General features: G+C 38.1%; 1 pseudogene across 1 annotated transcript; it reads left to right on the top strand.

Moving 5' to 3' along the window:
* The first annotated feature begins 14983 nt into the window (after positions 1-14983).
* LOC309834075 (14-3-3 protein theta-like) lies at positions 14984-15705 on the top strand (annotated as a pseudogene). The gene has a single exon. The product of its transcript is annotated as a 14-3-3 protein theta-like (transcript).
* The last annotated feature ends 3403 nt before the right edge of the window (positions 15706-19108 follow it).

Genomic DNA, 19108 nt, shown 5'->3' with positions numbered 1-19108 from the left:
ATCAGTTATACATATACATATGTCCCCCTATCTCTTCCCTCTTGTGTCTCCCTCCCTCCCACCCTCCCTATCCCACCCCTCTAGGTGGTCACAGAGCACCGAGCTGATCTCCCTGTGTTATGTGGCTGCTTCCCACTAGCTATCTATTTTACGTTTGGTAGTGTATATATGTCCATGCCACTTTCTCACTTTGTCGTAGCTTACCCTTCCCCCTCCCTGTATCCCCAAGTCCATTCTCATTAGAAATTTATCCAAACCCATAGAATGTATGACACCAAGAGCAAACTCTAAGGTAAATTATGGACTTTGGGTAATAATGATGTGTCAATGCAGGGTCATCAGTTGTAACATATGTACCCCAGAGTGGTGAGGCCTATGGATAATGGGGTAGGCTATGCATGGGGAGGGGTAAGGAGTTATATGGGAGCTCTGTACATGCTGCTCAAATTTCCTATGAACCTAAAACTGCTCTAAAAATAAACCCTATTTTTAAAAATGCTATTGCTACTATTTTTTGAGCACCTATTCTGTGCCAGATACCAGGCCGGGCTATGTTAGCTATTTCTTGTCCTCACAGCAATCCGTAAAATAGGTGTTATTAACTTTATTCTACAAATTAGAAAACTGTTTTTTGTCCAGAATAAATGAGTTTGTCAAGGTCATTCAGCTAATAAGTGAGAATCTGAGATGTTAACCTTGATTCCCTGGCTGCAAAGACCTGTACTTTTTTTTTACTATTTCATTTTCACTAATAAACAACACTATATATTCCTTTTTATAAATACAAGGGGGGCATTCTATTTAACAATATGGAGGACATGATAACAATCACTGAATCTTCAAGCAGAAAAAATACCTGACTAAGAAGTAAGGAAATAAAAAGATTATGGCTGAGAAAAATGGAAAATAAGGAGGTACACAGGAAGTAGCTAAAAGTCCTTTCCAGAGAAGAATGCTGTTCAAAGGCCAATTATATCTGGAAGATTCCAGCTACAGGGAAGTAGTCCCTAACAAACCAACTCTCCAAGAGAAAACAACCATAAACTCTGGACTCCAGAGAGCAACCCAAAGCAGGTAGACATTGGGGAGGGGGTCATCTACACTTGGAAGAAGGGAATAGCACCAAGATGAAAATTTTTCCCATTTTTGTCAAATTTTTGCCTCAGACAAGGTTAAAACTTAGATAGAAAATCCAAAATCTTACTGACCTGAAGAATCAGAAGGCAAAGTTCAGGGCAACCATAGCAGCTAGAGGGAAAAAATCTAGAAAAGGAGAACTCCAGAGAAAGGGAGTCCCAAATTCTGTATATAATGTGCCCAAATCTCTAGCTGCTCATGAACTGCTGTGTGGATGGTAGAGGTCAAGCATATGGCTAAGGCTCAAAGAATTGAACAAAGATTTCTGCTGCTGTCCATTATGAAGGAGTTAGAGTTTAGAGTTTGAGTTCAGTTGAGTTACCTGCCTGGTAGAAAAAATATTCCATAATCTTCAGGGAATCCAGCATCTCCACAATGAGCAGTTCAAAATGTCCGGGTGGCAACAAAAAAATTATTATACATACAAATAAACAAGAAAATGTGACCCACACTTTTAAAAAAGGCAATGTAATAGAGACTGACCCCAAAATAACTCAGGTGTTGGAAACTGAGACAAAGATTTTAGATCAGCTATTATAATTATGCTCAAAAATGTAAATGAAAATATGGTCATAATTAATGAACAAATAGGAAATCTCAGCAGAGAAGTGGAAACTACAAAAAAGTGTGGAAATTCTAGGACTAAAAAATATAGTGTCTAAAATTTTTGAATTCACTGGGTGGACTTAACAGTAGATTGGCGATGACCAAATAGAATTATTGAACTTCAAGTTAGCTAAATAAGCATTACTGAATCTGAAGAACAGAAAGATTGCATACAGCAAAAAAAAAAAAAAAAGAAGAAAGAAAAAGAAAAAAAGGTTCAGTGACATGTGGAACTGATAACGTGGTTGGGTAAAATAATACAAAGATGTTTTCTTACTGACCATAAAACCCACATTCTAAATACATGCTATTTGCATATACTAAATCTGCTTTCAGGATGATGTCAATATTTGGCTATAGTTTTCTTTCTATGAGGCCTGCTATCCCCATCTTCAATGGTTTTTATTAGTTAATTCACCCAGCTGTTATGGAGCCTTTTTTCCTTGTATCAGCCACTGTGCTAATTGCTGTAGAAAATAGATGAAATGGATATTATTCTTGAAAGGGCATGAAATGAGTGCTACACTAGAGATGCAGGCAAAAGGCTATTGTATTATTATGATGAGAGGTTCACTGGAGTAATTCTTTCAGCAACTGTCCACCTCCTTACACTGGAGAGATCAGGAGAAGGAGTTGATCCCACAGTGTTTCAGTCCCTCCCTCCCTTCTCTTTGGGATCTGCTTGCCCGCAGAGAACTTGTGTCCTACTCTGTTATATGTGGTATAAGGTGTTGTCCTTGGAGGAGAAGACTTGTGTTTGATATGTGAGGTCAGAGATGAAGTGGGTAAGTCCAGTTCTAGGTGCAATGTTAAGAAGTCAGTTGCTTAAGACCTAAGCCAAGTTCACCAACTTGTATGTCTATATTAACATTCTTAGTGGTGGTGTAGTATTTTGATGACCTACATGTACCATAGTATAGGTTGTTTCTGATTTTTTCTTTTTGCTGTTACTAATAGTACTGCAATGAGCAAATTTTTATATGTATATCTTTTTTATTTTTTGGAAGTTTTAAATTTTATTTTTTTTATACAGCAGGTTCTTATTAGTTACCCATTTTATAAATGTTAGTGTATATATGTTAATCCCAATCTCCCAATTCATCACACCACCACTTCCCCTGGACACTTTCCCACCTTGGTGTCATATATTTGATCTCTACATCTGTGTCTCTATTTCTGCACTGCAAACCTGTTCAGCTGTACCATTTATCTAGGTTCCACATATATGCCTTAATATATGATATTTGTTTTTCTCTTTCTGACTTCCTTCACTCTGTATAACAGTCTCTAGATCCATCCATGTCTCTACAAATGACCCAGTTTCATTCCTTTTTATGGCAGAGTAATATTCCATTGTATATATGTACCATATCTTCTTTATCAATTCATCTGTTGATGGGCATCTAGGTTGCTTCCATGTCCTGGCTATTGTAAATAGTGCTGCAATGAACATTGGGGTGCATGTGTCTTTTGGAATTATGGTTTTCTCTGGGTATATGCCAAGTAGTGGGATTGCTGGGTCATATGGTAATTCTATTTTTAGTTTTTTAAGGAACATCCATACTGTTCTCCGTAGTGCTGTATCAATTTACATTCCCACGAACAGTGCAAGAGGGTTCCCTTTTCTCCACATCCTCTGCAGCATTTGTTGTTTGTAGATTTTCTGATGATGCCCATGCTAACTGGTGTAAGGTGATACCTCATTGTAGGTTTGATTTGCATTTCTTTAATAATTAGTGATGTTGAGCAGCTTTTCATGTGCTTCTTGGCCATCTGTACGTCTTCTTTGAAGAAATGTCTATTTAGGTCTTCTGCCCATTTTTGATTGGGTTGTTTGTTTTTTTTAATATTGAGCTGCATGAGCTGTTCATATATTTTGGAGATTAATCCTTTGTCAGTTGATTCGTTTGCAAAAATTTTCTCCCAGACTGAGGGTCGTCTTTTCATCTTGTTTATGGTTTCCTTTGCTGTGTGAAAGCTTTGAAGTTTCATTAGGTCCCATTTGTTTATTTTTGTTTTTATTTCCATTACTCTAGGAGGTGGTTCAAAAAAGATCTTGCTGTGATTTATGTCAAAGAGTGTTCTTCCTATGTTTTCCTCTAAGAGTTTTATACTGTCTGGTCTTACATTTAGGTCTCTAATCCATTTTGCATTTATTTTTGTGTATGGTGTTAGGGAATGTTCTAATTTCATTCTTTTACATGTAGCTGGCCAGTTTTCTCAGCACCACTTACTGAAGAGACAGACTTTTCTCCACTGTATATCCTTGCCTCCTTTGTCATAGATTAGTTGACCATAGGTGTGTGGGTTTATCTCCATACGTGCGTGGGTTTATCTCTCAGCTTTCTATCCTGTTCCATTGATCTATATTTCTGTTTTTGTGTCAGTACCATACTGTCTTGATTACTGTAGCTTTGTAGTATAGTCTGAAGTCTGGGAGTCTGATTCCTCCAGCTCTGTTTTTTTCCAAGACTGCTTTGGCTATTCAGGGTCTTTTGTGTCTCTATACAACTTTTAAGATTTTTTGTTCTAGTTCTGTAAAAAATGCCATTGGTAATTTGATAGGGATTGCATTGAATCTGTAGATTGCTTTGGGTAGTATAGTCATTTTCACAATATCGATTCTTCCAATCCAAGAACATGGTATTTCTCTCCATTTGCTTGTATCATCTTTAATTTCTTTCATCAGTGGCTTATGGTTTTCTGCATACTGGTCTTTTTTCTCCCTAGGTAGGTTTATTCCTAGGTATTTTATTCTTTTTGTTGCAATGGTAAATGGGAGTGTTTCCTTAATTTCTCTTTCAGATTTTTCATTAGTGTATAGGAATGCAAGAGATTTCTGTGCATTGCTTTTGTATTCTGCAACTTTACCAAATTCATTGATTAGCTCTAGTAGTTTTCTGGTGGCATTTAGGATTCTCTGTGTATGGTATCATGACATCTGCAAACAGTGACAGTTTTACGTCTTCTTTTCCAATTTGTATTCCTTTTATTTCTTTTCCTTCTCTGATTGCTGTAGCTAGGACTTCCAAAACTATGTTGAATAATAGTGGTGAGAGTGGACATCCTTGTCTTGTTCCTGATCTTAGAGGAAATGGTTTCAGTTTTTCACCATTGAGAATGATGTTTGCTGTGTGTTTGTTGTATATGGCCTTTATTATGTTGACGTAGGATCCCTCTATGCCAACTTTCTGGAGAGTTTTTATCATAAATGGGTGTTGAATTTTGTCAAAATCCTTTTCTGCATCTATTGAGATGATCATATGTTTTCTATTCTTCAATTTGTTAATATGGTGTATCACATTGATTGGTTTGCGTATATTGAAGAATCCTTGCATCCCTGGGATAAATCCCACTTGATCATGGTGTATGATCCTTTTAATGTGTTGTTGAATTCTGTTTGCTGGTATTTTGTTGACCTTTTCTGCAACTATATTCATCAGTGATATTGGTCTGTAATTTTCTGTTTTTGTAGTATCTTTGTCTGGTTTTGGTATCAGGGTGATGGTGGCCTCATAGAATGAGTTTGGGAGTGTTCCTTCCTCTGCAATTTTTGGAAGAGTTTGAGAAGGATGGGTGTTAGCTCTTCTCTAAATGTTTGATAGAGTTCACCTCTGAAGCCATCCAGTCCTGGACTTTAGTTTGTTGGAAGATTTTTAATCACAGTTTCAATTTCATTACTTGTGATTGGTCTGTTCATACTTTGTATATCTTGCTGGTTCAGTCTTGGAATGTTATACCTTTCTCAGAATTTATCTATTTCTTCCAGGTTGTCCATTTTATTGGCATACAGTTGCTTGTGGTAGTCTCTTAGGATGCTTCGTATTCCTGCTGTGTCTGTTGTAACTTCTCCATTTTCATTTCTACTTTTATTGATTTGAGTCCTCTCCCGCTTTTTCTTGATGAGTGTGGCTAATGGTTTATCAATTTGTTTATCTTCTCAAAGAACCAGCTTTTAGTTTTATTTATCTTTGCTATTGTTTTCTTTGTTTCTATTTCATTTATTTCTCTTCTGATCTTTATGCTTTCTTTCCTTCTACTAACTTTGGGTTTTGTTTGTTCTTCTTTCTCTAGTTCCTTTAGGTGTAAGGTAAGATTGTTTATTTGAAATTTTTCTTGTTTTTTGAGGTAGGCTTTTCTTGCTATAAACTTCCCTCTTAGAACTGCTTTTGCTGAATCCCATAGGTTTTTGGATCATAGTGTTTTTGTTGGCATTTTTCTCTAGGTATTTTTAAATTTCCTCTTTGATTTCTTCAGTGATCTCTTGGTTATTTAGTAATATATTGTTTAGCCTCCATGTGTTTGTATTTTTTACAGATTTTTTTTTCCTGTAATTGATATCTAGTCTCATAGCATTGTGGTCGGAGAAGATACTTGATACGATTTCAATTTTCTTAAATTTACCAAGGTTTGATTTGTGACCCAAGATATGATCTATCCTGGAAAATGTTCCATGAGCACTTGAGAAGAAAGTGTATTCTGATGTTTTTGAATGGAATGTCCTATAAATATCAATTAAATCTATCTGGTCTATTGTGTCATTTAAAGCTTGTGTTTCCCTATTAATTTTCTGTCTGGATGATCTGTCCATTGATGTAAGTGAGGTGTTAAAGTCCCACACTATTATTGTGTTACTGTAGATTTCCTCTTTTACAGCTGTTAGCAGCTGCCTTATGTATTGAGGTGCTCCTATGTTGGGTGCATATATATTTACAATTGTTATATCTTCTTCTTGGATTGATCCTTTATGTAGTGTCCTTCTTTGTCTCTTGTAATAGTCTATTTTAAAGTCTAATTTGTCTGATATGAGTATTGCTACTCCAGTTTTCTTTTGATTTCCATTTGCATGGAATATCTTTTTCCATCCCTTCGCTTTCAGTCTGTATGTGTCCCTAGGTCTGAAGTGGATCTCTTGTAGATAGCATATATATGGGTCTTGTTTTTGTATCCATTCAGCAAGCCTGTGTCTTTTGGTTGGACCATTTAATCCATTCACATTTAAGATAATTATGGATATGTATGTTCCTGTGACCATTTTCTTAATTGTTTTGGGTTTGTTTTTGTAGGTCCTTTTCTCCTCTTGTGTTTCACACTTAGAGAAGATCCTTTAGCATTTGTTGTAGAGCTGGTTTGGTGGTGCTGAATTCTCTTAGCTTTTGCTTGTCTGTAAAGCTTTTGATTTCTCCATCGAATCTGAATGAGATCCTTGCCAGGGAGAGTAATCTTCATTGTAGGTTCTTCCATTTCATCACTTTAAATATGTCATGCCACTCCCTTCTGTCTTGTAGAGTTTCTGCTGAGAAATCAGCTGTTAACCGTATGGGAGTTCCCTTGTATGTTATTTGTCATTTTTCCCTTGTTGCTTTCAATAATTTTTCTTTGTCTTTAATTTTTGTCAATTTGATTACTATGTGTCTCGGTGTGTTTCTCCTTGAGTTTATACTGCCTGGGACTCTCTGCGTTTCCTGGACTGGGTGGCTATTTCCTTTCCCATGTTAGGGAATTTTTCAACTCTAATCTCTTCAAATATTTTCTCTGGTCCTTTCTCTCTCTCTTCTCCTTCTGGGACCCCTATAATGTGAATGTTGTTATGTTTAATGTTGTCCCAGAGTTCTCTTAGGCTGTCTTCGTTTCTTTTCATTATTTTTTCTTTATTCTGTTCTGTGGCAGTGAATTCCACCATTCTGTCTTCCAGGTCACTTATCCATTCTTCTGCCTCAGTTATTCTGCTATTGATTCCTTCTAGTGTATTTTTCATTTCAGTTATTGTATTATTTATCTCTGTTTGTTTGTTCTTTAATTCTTCTAGGTGTTTGTTCTTGAATTCTTCTAGGTGTTTGTTAAACATTTCTTGCATCTTCTCAATCTTTGCCTCCATTCTTTTTTGAGGTCCTGTATCATCTTCACTATCATTATTCTGAATTCTTTTTCTGGAAGGTTGCCTATCTCCACTTCATTTAGTTGTTTTTCTGGGGTTTTGTCTTGTTCCTTCATCTGGTACATAGCCCTCTGCCTTTTCATCTTGTCTATCTTTATGTGAATGTGTTTTTTGTTCCACAGGCTGCAGGACTGTAGCTCTTCTTGCTTCTGCTTTCTGCCCTCTGGTGGATGAGACTATCCAAGAGGATTGTGCACTGATGGGAGGGACTGGTGGTGGGTAGAGCTGGGTGTTGCTCTGGTGGGCAGAGCTCAGTAAAACTTTAATCCACTTGTCTGCTGATAGATGGGACTGTGTCCCCTCCCTGTTTGTTGTTTGGCTGAGGCGACCCAACAGTGGAGCCTACCCGGCTCTTTGGTGGGACTAATGGCGGACTCTGGGAGGGCTCATGCAAAGGAGTACTTTCCAGAACTTCTGCCACCAGTGTCCTTGTCCTCACGGTGAGCCACAGCCACCCCCTGCCTCTGCATGAGACCCTCCGACACTAGCAGGTAGGTCTGGTTCAGTCTCCCCTGGGGTCACTGATCCTCCGCCTGGGTCCCGATGCGCACACTACTTTGTGTGTGCTGCCAAGAGTGGAGTCTCTGTTTCCCCCAGTCCGGTCAAAGTCCTGCAGTCAAATCTCACTAGCCTTCAAAGTCTGATTCTCTAGGAATTCCTCCTCCCGTTGCCGGACCCCCAGGTTGGGAAGCCTGACATGGGGTTCAGAACCTTCACTCCAGTGGGTGGACTTCTGTGGTATAAGTGTTCTCCAGTTTGTGAGTCACCCACCTAGCAGTTATGGGATTTGATTTTATTGTGATTGCGCCCCTCCTACCATCTCATTGTGGGGTATCTTTTTTGGTGAGTTCCAGTGTCTTCCTGTCAATGATTGTTCTGCAGTTAGTTGTGATTCCAGTGCTCTCGCAAGAGGGAGTTACATGGATATTTCTGAAGAAAGAAATGGCATTGCTGGGTCAATGGGTTAAAGGCTGATAACTATTGACAAAATTTCCTCCAGAATACGTTGTAACAATTTTTACACCCACCAATTTTTCACAATCTCCTATCTTTTCATTTGGACCATCCACCTGTCCTCATGCAAACTTGTAGGAGCTCCATTTTGACTGCCTCATTCATCCACATCTTAATACTCTTTGTAGACACAAATCCCTGGGGATTGTCTATTGTCTGGGACATTCTGTAAAAGATGCAATATTTGCTGATAAATGTGTTGTCCTCTCTCTCTTCAACAATATGTCCCCAATTTCTATATAGACAACAGAAATATATCCAGTTTTTCAATATATGGTTTGAACACATGGATGTCAAACACTCAACAAGATTTATTTTTAACCATGAAAAGTTTTCCATTTCCTGAGGGCTTGGTGGTAGAGAATGGGGATATAAAAGTAGGATGGAAGTCATTTTTGAGGATAAAGCCTTTTAATTCCATATTCTGAACTGAAACATGCCAGTGGAGCTAAACCAAACACTTCTGGTATCATATCTCAAAATAGTTTACCAACATAATGATAATAAAAACTTGTCTGTGTTTAGATTAGAGACCTTACAAAACACTTGAAAGAGAAGTGGGGTGTGGATTAATATCCCCATTTTAAAAATGAAGAAACTGAGTTTCAGAGAACACAAGTGTCTTGCCCAGGGTCACATTGTAAGTGGCCAAACAGGGACTTAAACTCAGACCTACGTTCCAGTTTGAGCTGACAAGAAAGACTGAGACAGATTAAACAGCATGGTGAATAGCTAAGAGTAAACTTGGCTTCCTTTGCTCTGCCTTCATTCATGTAAGAGTAAGCAAAGTACAGTGGAAAGGGGTACCTTGCATGGGAAGAAGTTGGTAAACAGTTATTTCTTACATAGGTATCTGCTCCTGAATTCTCACCTTACTGTCTGCTCTGGAACCACCATCCTTCCCAAGATCTTCTCTCGCAGGGATTGATGCTGCCACCTCAACACTGAACCTCTAGGGGGGTACTGATCCCTCCCACCCCTCACCTGACCATAATTAAGTATGAGAGAAATGACCGTTTATTAACTAGCTTCTACGTGCCAATTACTGGACTAGATTCTTTAATATTATCTCATCTAAACTGGGATTAGTATGCCCATTTTACATGTCCGGAAACTGTCAAGACTCCAGTAAGAACAGAATAGTCACACATGTCTCTTTTCATCTTGAAGTGACAAAGATGAGTGGCAGATTCTTTTGCATATTAAAACTAAAATATGCATCAAATGCTAAAGTAAAAATTAAAACAGCAAAATCAAAAATAATTCCACCAATCTAACACAACTATCTTTTGTGTACTGTCTTATTATGTGCATACATTTTTCTAGAATTTGCAACCGACATGTATGCAAATTTTATGTTCACTTATAAAATTTAGCATCAGAACCATCTTCCATGTTACCACTATCTTCATAATGAGCATTTTAGTGGTTGCAGAGTAAATGATTTTCCCCATGGACATTTAGGTTGTTTCCAGTATTTGGTTGTCCAAATCAAATTATGTTTTGTGCTAAGCGTTTTGTTACTGTTAAATTATTTCCTTAGAATAAATTCTCAAGAGCCATATTATTGAATAAAAGGGTATAAACATTTTTTATAGCTCTTCCCACATGGTACCACATTACTAGGCAAAAGGGCTCTATTAATCTAAGTGACACACATAAGTAAGTGCAGAGTTAGATATTTTCAAAAGAAACCATGCTGTTTTCCATTCCTGGCCATTTGATGAGTTAGGAACCTTGAAAGACTCTCCACATTAAAACAACCAAGATATTGAATAAAATATAAAAGCCATTTTCTTAAATTAATTACTGAACTGACAAGAAAATACAGAATCTAAGATCCTCAAAATGGATTAAAACCAACAACCCTGGAAAGTAAGTACTAAAGCTCTCCTTTACCTTGGGTACTGCTCAACACAGAAGAATACCACATTGATGATTTGTATCCTTCCTTTGTATGATACTTGTATCATATTAAGAAACACATGATTCAATTTGATACATTATTGGTGACATTAAGTTTGATCACTAGATTAAGGTGGTATCTGTCAGATTTCTCCATTGTAAAGGCACCTTTACCCACTTGTAATGAATAAGTTATCTTTAGGGTGTTACCTTGAAACTGTATAAATACCTTGTTCTCCAACCATCTTTACCGAATAGTAGTATTATACATCCATTAATAACACTTGCCTGAAAGAAGATGATTTTTTTCCCATCATTTAAGTACTGTCAAATTCAAACTGCTTGAGCCAATTTGCACTCCCACCAGCTAGGTGTGAATTTCCAATGATCCACATCTTCACCAAACTTGCTAAGGTCAGACTTACCAAGTTTTATCATTTTAATGAGTATGGGATTGTATTTCCTATAAACTGACAGATTTAGACGCTTGCTCTAGATTCAGGTTCATTTATTTAGGCAAGGATATTTCGTACATGATGCTGTATATTTCCTACTGTATCACGTCAAGAGGCACATAATGTCTGATTGTCAATCAATAGGTAAAAATGTGGTCAACCGGATCTATCAATAGATATAACAATAAGGTTCCTCATCAAAAAAAAAAAAAAAAAACCAAACAAAAAAACCCCTGGTATGTAGCATAACCTATTTTTTATGAAAAGAAGTTTTTTATATGTATTCAAAATGCTTAAAAATAATACTTGCCTGAACTATTACAATCATTGTTTGGAAAATAATTTTTCTCCTGTTCTGTCACTTCCTCTTTATTTATTTTGATATTCTTCTGTAAACAAGGGCTTCATCTTCCTTCTTTCTCTATGGGCTCATGGATTCTTTTGTAATCAACATGTTATAATTCATTATTCTCAATATTCTTTCTCATGTTCAAATTGCCCCATATTTGGCCAGTGAGGATTATTTCAAGCTGCCTCATATGTCCTTTAGATATGTTCCCATAAGTTTTTGAGCATTTGCTTACTTCTGGCACAGCAAAAAATTCCAGGCTCACTTTGTGCTTTTCCTGCTCCAGACCTGGGGTCAGTCATTTCCCCAAGGAAACCTTGGTCCTTTTAGTGGAGAATAGTAATGAGAAATTAAGTTCTGACAATAGGTGTGCATATTTCTACTAGGATTGCCACTGAATCTAGGCCCTGTCAGACAGAGCTAGGAGATATATTTTATTAAGTAATGAGCTTATATGGATATCTCACCATATAAGGGTTGTCAAATTCATATTTTAATTTCCCTTTTCCCATACTGATGATCTTAGTTCCCAATAACATCAATATATTTATTCATTTACTCAATCCTATAACACATGAAAAACAATTTCAGGATTAGTATATCAATTTCACTACCAATAAAACCCTACAGGCTAAAGTTCAAGAAATTTTTTGCATTTCTTTTTGTCCATAGAATATATCTGCTGAGCATGTACAGTTAGAGTACAATGCTCCACTGGTACTTGGATTGGCTCTTTTTTTTCTCCTCTGAGTTTATGTTGTCAATACCGTTAGGGTCAATTATTTCCTGTTTGCATTCAATTTTACGTTTTTGTTTTTTCTACTCATGTTAGTTTATTTTTATTTTTTATTTTATTTTATTTTTATTTTAATGTGTAAACACGAATATAGCTCAAAAGTCAAAACAATATATAATTATATAGTCAAAGAAGCCGCATTCTCTTCCACCCTATTCCCTAACACCAGGAGAAAATCAAATTCATTAATTTCTGATTTATCCTTCTTGTGCTTATTATTGCAAAATAAGCAGATGCATACATAGTTACTTAATTTCCCTATTTTTATACTAAAGGTAGCATACTCAAGGAGTATATAGTACGCTTCCTTTAGTATTAAAAAAGGGAAATAAGATAAATAAGGTATGCATCTGTTTATTGTAAAATAAGCACCTTGATTTTTTAAAATTAACAATGTAATTGAATAGCACTCCACTGTATAGAGGGTCCATAGTTTATTCAATGTCTCCTATTTTGTCCATTTAGATTGTTCCCAATATTTTGTTACTAAAATTAGAGTATAATGAATAATCTTGTACATATATATATTTATATTGTTGGAGTGTATCTTCACCACAAATTCCTAGAAATTGGATTGCTTGGTCAAGGAATAAATGCATGTGTAGTTTTGCTAGATATTGCTGAATTCCTTTCTATAAGTGGGGTACTGTTTCACATCCACACCAGCAACGTATGGAAGTGAATGCTTCCCTTCAGCCTCACCAAAAGAGTATGCTGTCAAGCTTTTGAAGAGACCCCCTTTTACATGGTTTATCCTCGTATGGTCTCTATTGTCTTCCTTGCTCCCACCTCTCATAAACTTTATAGTTTATTTTGCCTTGTCAGGACTTTCTTTGATTCTGTTAAGTCTCCAGAAACAGAGCAGACTAGGAGTATATCATATTTGCCTCGGAATTTTTACATTTACAACATTTTTGGAGAGGCTGCTTATTTGCAATGAGTCTGTTCTAAGACAGGGAGGTTCTGCTTCATATTCTTAGAACACCTAAACAAATAAAAACATTCCTAAAAACAGTGAGCTATGAAACAGTCACACTATATCATGTTGAACTTCACAAAAGCAAAGCCAAATTTCTTTTGGAACCAATCACTCAGCAAAACAAATCTCAATACAATTTCTTCCTACCTTGAACTTTTACAAGATTACTTGCAAAAGGGAAAATGAAGGTCCAAGCCAGCACCAACGTTTGGAAGATAGATGTAAAAGATGACAGGAAAACAGCTTACATTTCTGCTTATATGGGTAGGAGGCTGGGAGAAACTTATACTTGCACAAAATGTTTTCCTTATTTTTATCAACAGGACTATTTTCATTAGAGGAGAACCAATGCTTATAGAAACGCTTGTCTACACAGTGAGCCTTTGGCACACATTTTGTAATTTGCAGTTTTTCTGAGACTGAAATTTAAATTGTATACACAGCACACAGAAAGGCAAATATATGTTGGTTAGAATGCTCCCCAGGGAGTGAAGGAGTCATTTTCTCTAGGACTCTGTAAGTATTAATTATGCACACATAGTCTATGGAGAAAAGGTAAACGCTGTGCATTTATATTTAGATTGTTCCCAATATTTGCTATTAAAAATTATACCATAATGAATAACCTTGTGCATATATTATTTTCATACTCTTAGAGATATATCAGAGAATGGTATTGTAGGGTAAAAAGGTATCCATAATCAAGTAGACTGGGAAAATACCACCTTAGACAGGTGTGGAACACAGCTCTACTCTGAAGGACTTCTCAGAGCCTTTAACATGCTAACCTGCATTAAGATTCTTTAAGAAGAGAACTATATTATGCAGTGTTTTCAAATGTATTTATGATATTCTTTTCACATCTCTGGAAAGTAGTGTTCCATAGAACATATTTTGTAAACCACCGCTGTGGTGGCATTTATACAATTAGGAACTCTGTAAAATCTTGGTACCCATTTCAGGGGAAGGTCAAGTGTCCGCTCTTCTTCATTTTCCAGAATGTAATCTACCTACTCCAGAGCCTCTGGAGGGCCTTAGTGCTTTGCTATGGGCAGCATTTCCTATTTATTTTCCTTCACTCAATCCAGGATCTATTTCTCAAGGAATGGGTTTCATGACACTAGCCTGGAAATTTCCCACCTGTCCAGGCTGATAGGCTCTTTTTGAGGATTGAGGCATTGCTAACAATTATTTATTTCCATTCTAAAGACCAGGCCAATTCTTAGTCGCCATCTGTCATAGCCAGCTTTGGCTGATCATCTCTGAACAGCAAAGTCTAAACTTAGCATTTCTTAATAGTATTTTACATGGTACTGTTTATTGAGTGACTATATCTGCCAAGTGTTTTATTCCTTTTATGTCATCTATTTTTACTTAAAAAAAAAGAAACCCACAGCTTTACAGTATAGAAAGAATTCCCATCTTACAGATACCATCCTGCTTTACAGATGATGAACCTGAAGTTCAGAGACATGCCTTACTCCAGTTCACACAGCCAGTTTGTGGCAATACCCAGAACTGTCTGTTTTGTTGATTTGACCAAATTTTTATTTTATTTCATGCTGCTTCCCAGTTATTTAGCAAAGCGGAGACCTTAGCCAATTATCTAGTGGAGTGGCAGACCTTCCCTCTGCAGGTACCGGAGTGGGGTGGGCTGAGCTGAGCAGGTTGAAAGCCAAAGCAGGCTGAAGCCAAAGCAGGTCAAAGTGGTGAGACTCACGCCACTGAGACGTGAAGGCCCTCCTCAGCTCCCTCCTGATCCAGGTGGGTGGGTGCTCGCCCTAGCTCTCCTCTCCCCCGCCCCATGGAGAAGACAGATCTGATCCAGAAGGCGGAGCTGGCCGAGCGCTATGACGATATGGTCACCAGCACTGAAGGCCGTGATGGACCGGCGGCGCCGAGCTGTTCAAGCCGGAGCACAACCTCCCGTCCCTGGCCTACACGAACGTGGTCAGGGGCTGCAGGTCCACCTGGAGGGTCATCTTGAACATCCAACAGAAAACTTACACCTCTGACCAGAAGTTGCAGCTGATTAAGAACTGTCGAGGGATGGTGGAGTCCAAACTGAGGTCCGTCTGTGCCACCGTCCTGGATTTGTTGGCCAAGCATTTAATAGCCATTGCACCTAACCCAGAGAGTAAGATCTTCCATCTGAAAATGAAGGGAGATTACTTCCGGTGCCTTGCTGAAGTTTCATGTGGTGATGATCAGAAATAAATGATAGATAATTCCCTAGAAGCTTACCAAGAGGCTTAAGCAAGAAAGAGATGCGTCCCACACACCCCATCTGCCTGGGGCTGGCTCTTAACTTTTCTGTATTTTACTATGAGATCATTAATAACCCAGAACTTGCCTGCACACTGGCTAAAATGGCTTTTGATGCGGTCACTGAAGAACTTGATACACTGAACGAAGGAGAGGCGTGTAAAGACAGTGCCTTCAACATGCAGTTTCTTAGAGACAACTTTATGGACACCAGACAGTGCAGGAGAAGAATGTGATGTGGCAGAAGGGGCAGAAAACTAAGTACATGTAGGGTGTCATCCTTCTTCCTCTCAAGAAACCGTTTTACAGTAAGTCCCTTACATACGAACCTTCAAGTTGCGAGCCTTCAAAGATGCGCACATGGTTTGCACGTCCAGTCACGTAAGTTAGTTCGCGTGTCTGGCGTACATTGTGACGTGCCTGCATACTCTACAAGTGGTTGTGCTTTTGTGTACTCTACTGTATAGTATTGTATAGAGTACAGTAGTACAGTATCTTTATTTCAAGCCCAGGATGTCTGGAAGCAAGCGTAAAAGCAGTGGTTATTGTAGCTGGTACTGCTGAGAAGAGCCAAGCGATAACAATGGAAACATCGCTAGAGCTAGATCTGCAAAAGGACAACTTCATTGAACTTCCTTGTGGGCAACATGAGGAGCTTACTAATGAAGACCTGATGGAATTGGAGGCCCAGAGGAAGGATGAAGAGAGACAAGAGGAAGAAGTAAGTGAAGAAGCGAAGAGATTCACGACGCAGGAAATGGCAAGGGGGTTTTCTTTATTTGAGGAGGCACTGTTAGTTTTTGAGGCACAGGACCCCGATGTAGAATGGTACACGAAGGTTACAGCAGCCGTTCAGAGTGCAATCCAGTGCTACTGTGGCATCTATGATGAGAAAAAAAGAGCTACTACCCAGACATCACTGGATCACTTTTTCAAGAGGGTAGATGGAATTGAATCCAGCAAGGAACCAGAACCTGTGCCATCAGCGTCAGGTGTGAGTGAAATTGCAGCTTGCCCGCCATCTCCTGTTGCTGATGATCCTTCACCTCTACCATCTCCCACCTCTTCTCCCGCCTCCAGTCAGTAACTCTTCTTGCCTGGTCACTTGATGCCAGCCCTTGTATGCTAGCTGTTGTACTGAACTACTGTACTTTTCAAGGTACTGTACTGTAAGATTAAAAATGCTTTCTTTATTTTTTGTGTTTGCTTTTTATGTATTATTTGTGTGAAAAGTATTACAAACCTATTATAGTACAGTACTATAGAGCCGATTGTGTTAGTTGGGTACCTAGGCTAACTTTGTTGGACTTATAACTGGACTTATGAATGCGCTCTTGGAACGGAACTCATTCATATGTAGGGGACTCAATGTACTCATCTCCTTATTTCATTTGGATTTCCTATAGCAAAGAAGCCCATACATGTGTGTGGAATCATTTGTCTGTAGTCTTTTCACATCGCAGCTTTGGCAAAACTCTTTGATTTGTGTTTGTCTTGGCCTTCCTGGTGTGCAGTTACTGCTGTAGAAAGTATTAATAGCTTCATTTCATATAAATATAACTTCCAAACGCTTATGTAGAGGACTAAAAATGTATCTGGTATTTAAGTAATCTGAACCAGTTCTGTAAGTGACTGTGTTTTGCATTACTGCAAAGACATGAAAATGTAATTAACTACAATGTAAAGAGTTTTCTACATAACTTCTTAATTTCTACATTCCTTCCCTTACTCTTCTTCAAGGGTTTCCTTTCAGTAAGCAACTTTCCATGCCCTTAATGTATTCCTTTTTGGTAGGAATCCAGAAGTATTGATTGAATGAAAAAGCATTTGACATTTCTGGGCTGAGAGTCACAAACTGAGATGCCTCTTGTATCATATATGATGGAGGTCTTGTGTATCTATAACAACAGAGAGTTTCCTTATTTGCTCTTCATGTGCGCATCTTTGAAGGCTCGCAACTTGAAGGTTCGTATGTAAGGGACTTACTGTAAAACGGTTTCTTGAGAGGAAGAAGGATGTTGACAGCTTCCCTTCCCAAGAAAAATTCACTTACACCTGCTGCCTTTGGAGTCCTGGTATTCACTGTACCATATAACAGAAGTAACGTGTTGCTGTCAGAATACAAGCATTGCTTTTGGCAAATTAAAGTGCATGTCATTTCCTAATACACTAAAAGGGGGAAGTAAGCTAAAGTACACAAGTCTGAGTCTAAAACTTTAGTGCTTTTCCATGCAGATTTGTACACATGTGAGAGGTTGTCCAGTGGTCTAGTGATTATTGTTTAGAGAGTTGGACCACTACTGTGTGTTGCTAATCATTGACTGCAGTTCCAAAACAGCCTTGTGAAAATGTTATGCCCTATGTAACAGCAGAGCAACATAAAATTAAATTATATTTTATAAACCAAAAACATTATCTGTTAGACAAAGAAAATGCAAAAAATATATAGCTTTGCTTCAATTTTCTGAATATTTCAAGAGGGGGAAATGGCTCATTTCTGACATTCCAGACAATGGCCTTATTTGTGTTTTATTAGTGGGGATTATGGTCCACTCATATCTGAGAAAGTGTTTCATTTTCCTTGAGTCAGACAAGGCTCTCTTAATTAAGGGAAACATTCCACTCTTTAGAATCATAAAGACGCGCCTATGCAAATTACCTTTATCCAGACTGACTGGAGGCATCTTTTTATGAGATAAAGCTGAGCTTCTTAAAAATGTATTGCTCATCTCTTCCTCTCTTTCTCTGTATTAAAAGCAGAGATGAAGCCTTGTCGGCTTCGTGAAACTGCCCTCTGTATTCCTGTAACACTCCCTAGAACATGACCCCTGGGGTTTTGAACTCTGTTTTCTCTCCAAAATCAACATTGTTGAACAACGAAAGGAATCTCTAAACATCAAAGGCCAAGGAAGACAACACCCAGAGAGCAAGGAAATTCATTTTGAAAGTCAGCCCCAACTCTTCTTCCAGCCTCTTTTCTGGACAATGCATGCAAGCTCCCCATCTATCGTTTCATCACCATGGCTGCTCTGCCCCACATAAACATTAACTTTTCAGCCTGTAACACTGGCAAACAAGATGAAGGAGATGCGGCTTATTACCCTGACTCCTGTGCCTTACACAGATGACTGTCGTGTTTAGACGAGACACAGAGAGGCAATGCCAGGGTGGCTAACTCAGGTGGGGTTTCCAAATTGGGACTCTTTTTTCTAGATGTCAAAAGACTGGTTTCTTACTTTTGCGCTTGCACTGTCCAGTTTTGATAGGAAGGTTATAACTTCCTAGAATTTGTTGGGAAGGTTCAATATATTCTAGTAAAAGTTTAAGATATTTTAAAAAGGGTTTGCAGATACTGTAAATCAGAGTGATTCTTTACTGAGATATCTTCTTTATGCCTTTAAACATAAAAAACATTTTAGCGATGCATCTAATATTTGAGCCTCATTATTTTCAGTGTGGAAATGTGCCCCTAGAGGGGAGCTCCCTGCTCTCCTGCGATCTGACTACCCACAGGGCTCTCAGCGCAACGAGGGGTGTGGGTAAGCCTCATCAACCCTCTCACTTAGCTTCTCAAAGTTGGCACTCAATTTATGATTAGGAGATACTGAGGCTGACAGCTTTTCCCAGATGCTTTTCTGTCTTTACATTGTGAAAAATTAAAGGG

Source organism: Grampus griseus, assembly GCF_964374135.1.
Source record: "Grampus griseus genome assembly, chromosome: 1".
NCBI classification, from domain to species: domain Eukaryota; kingdom Metazoa; phylum Chordata; class Mammalia; order Artiodactyla; family Delphinidae; genus Grampus; species Grampus griseus.
This window is presented reverse-complemented; position numbering and strand designations above follow the sequence as displayed.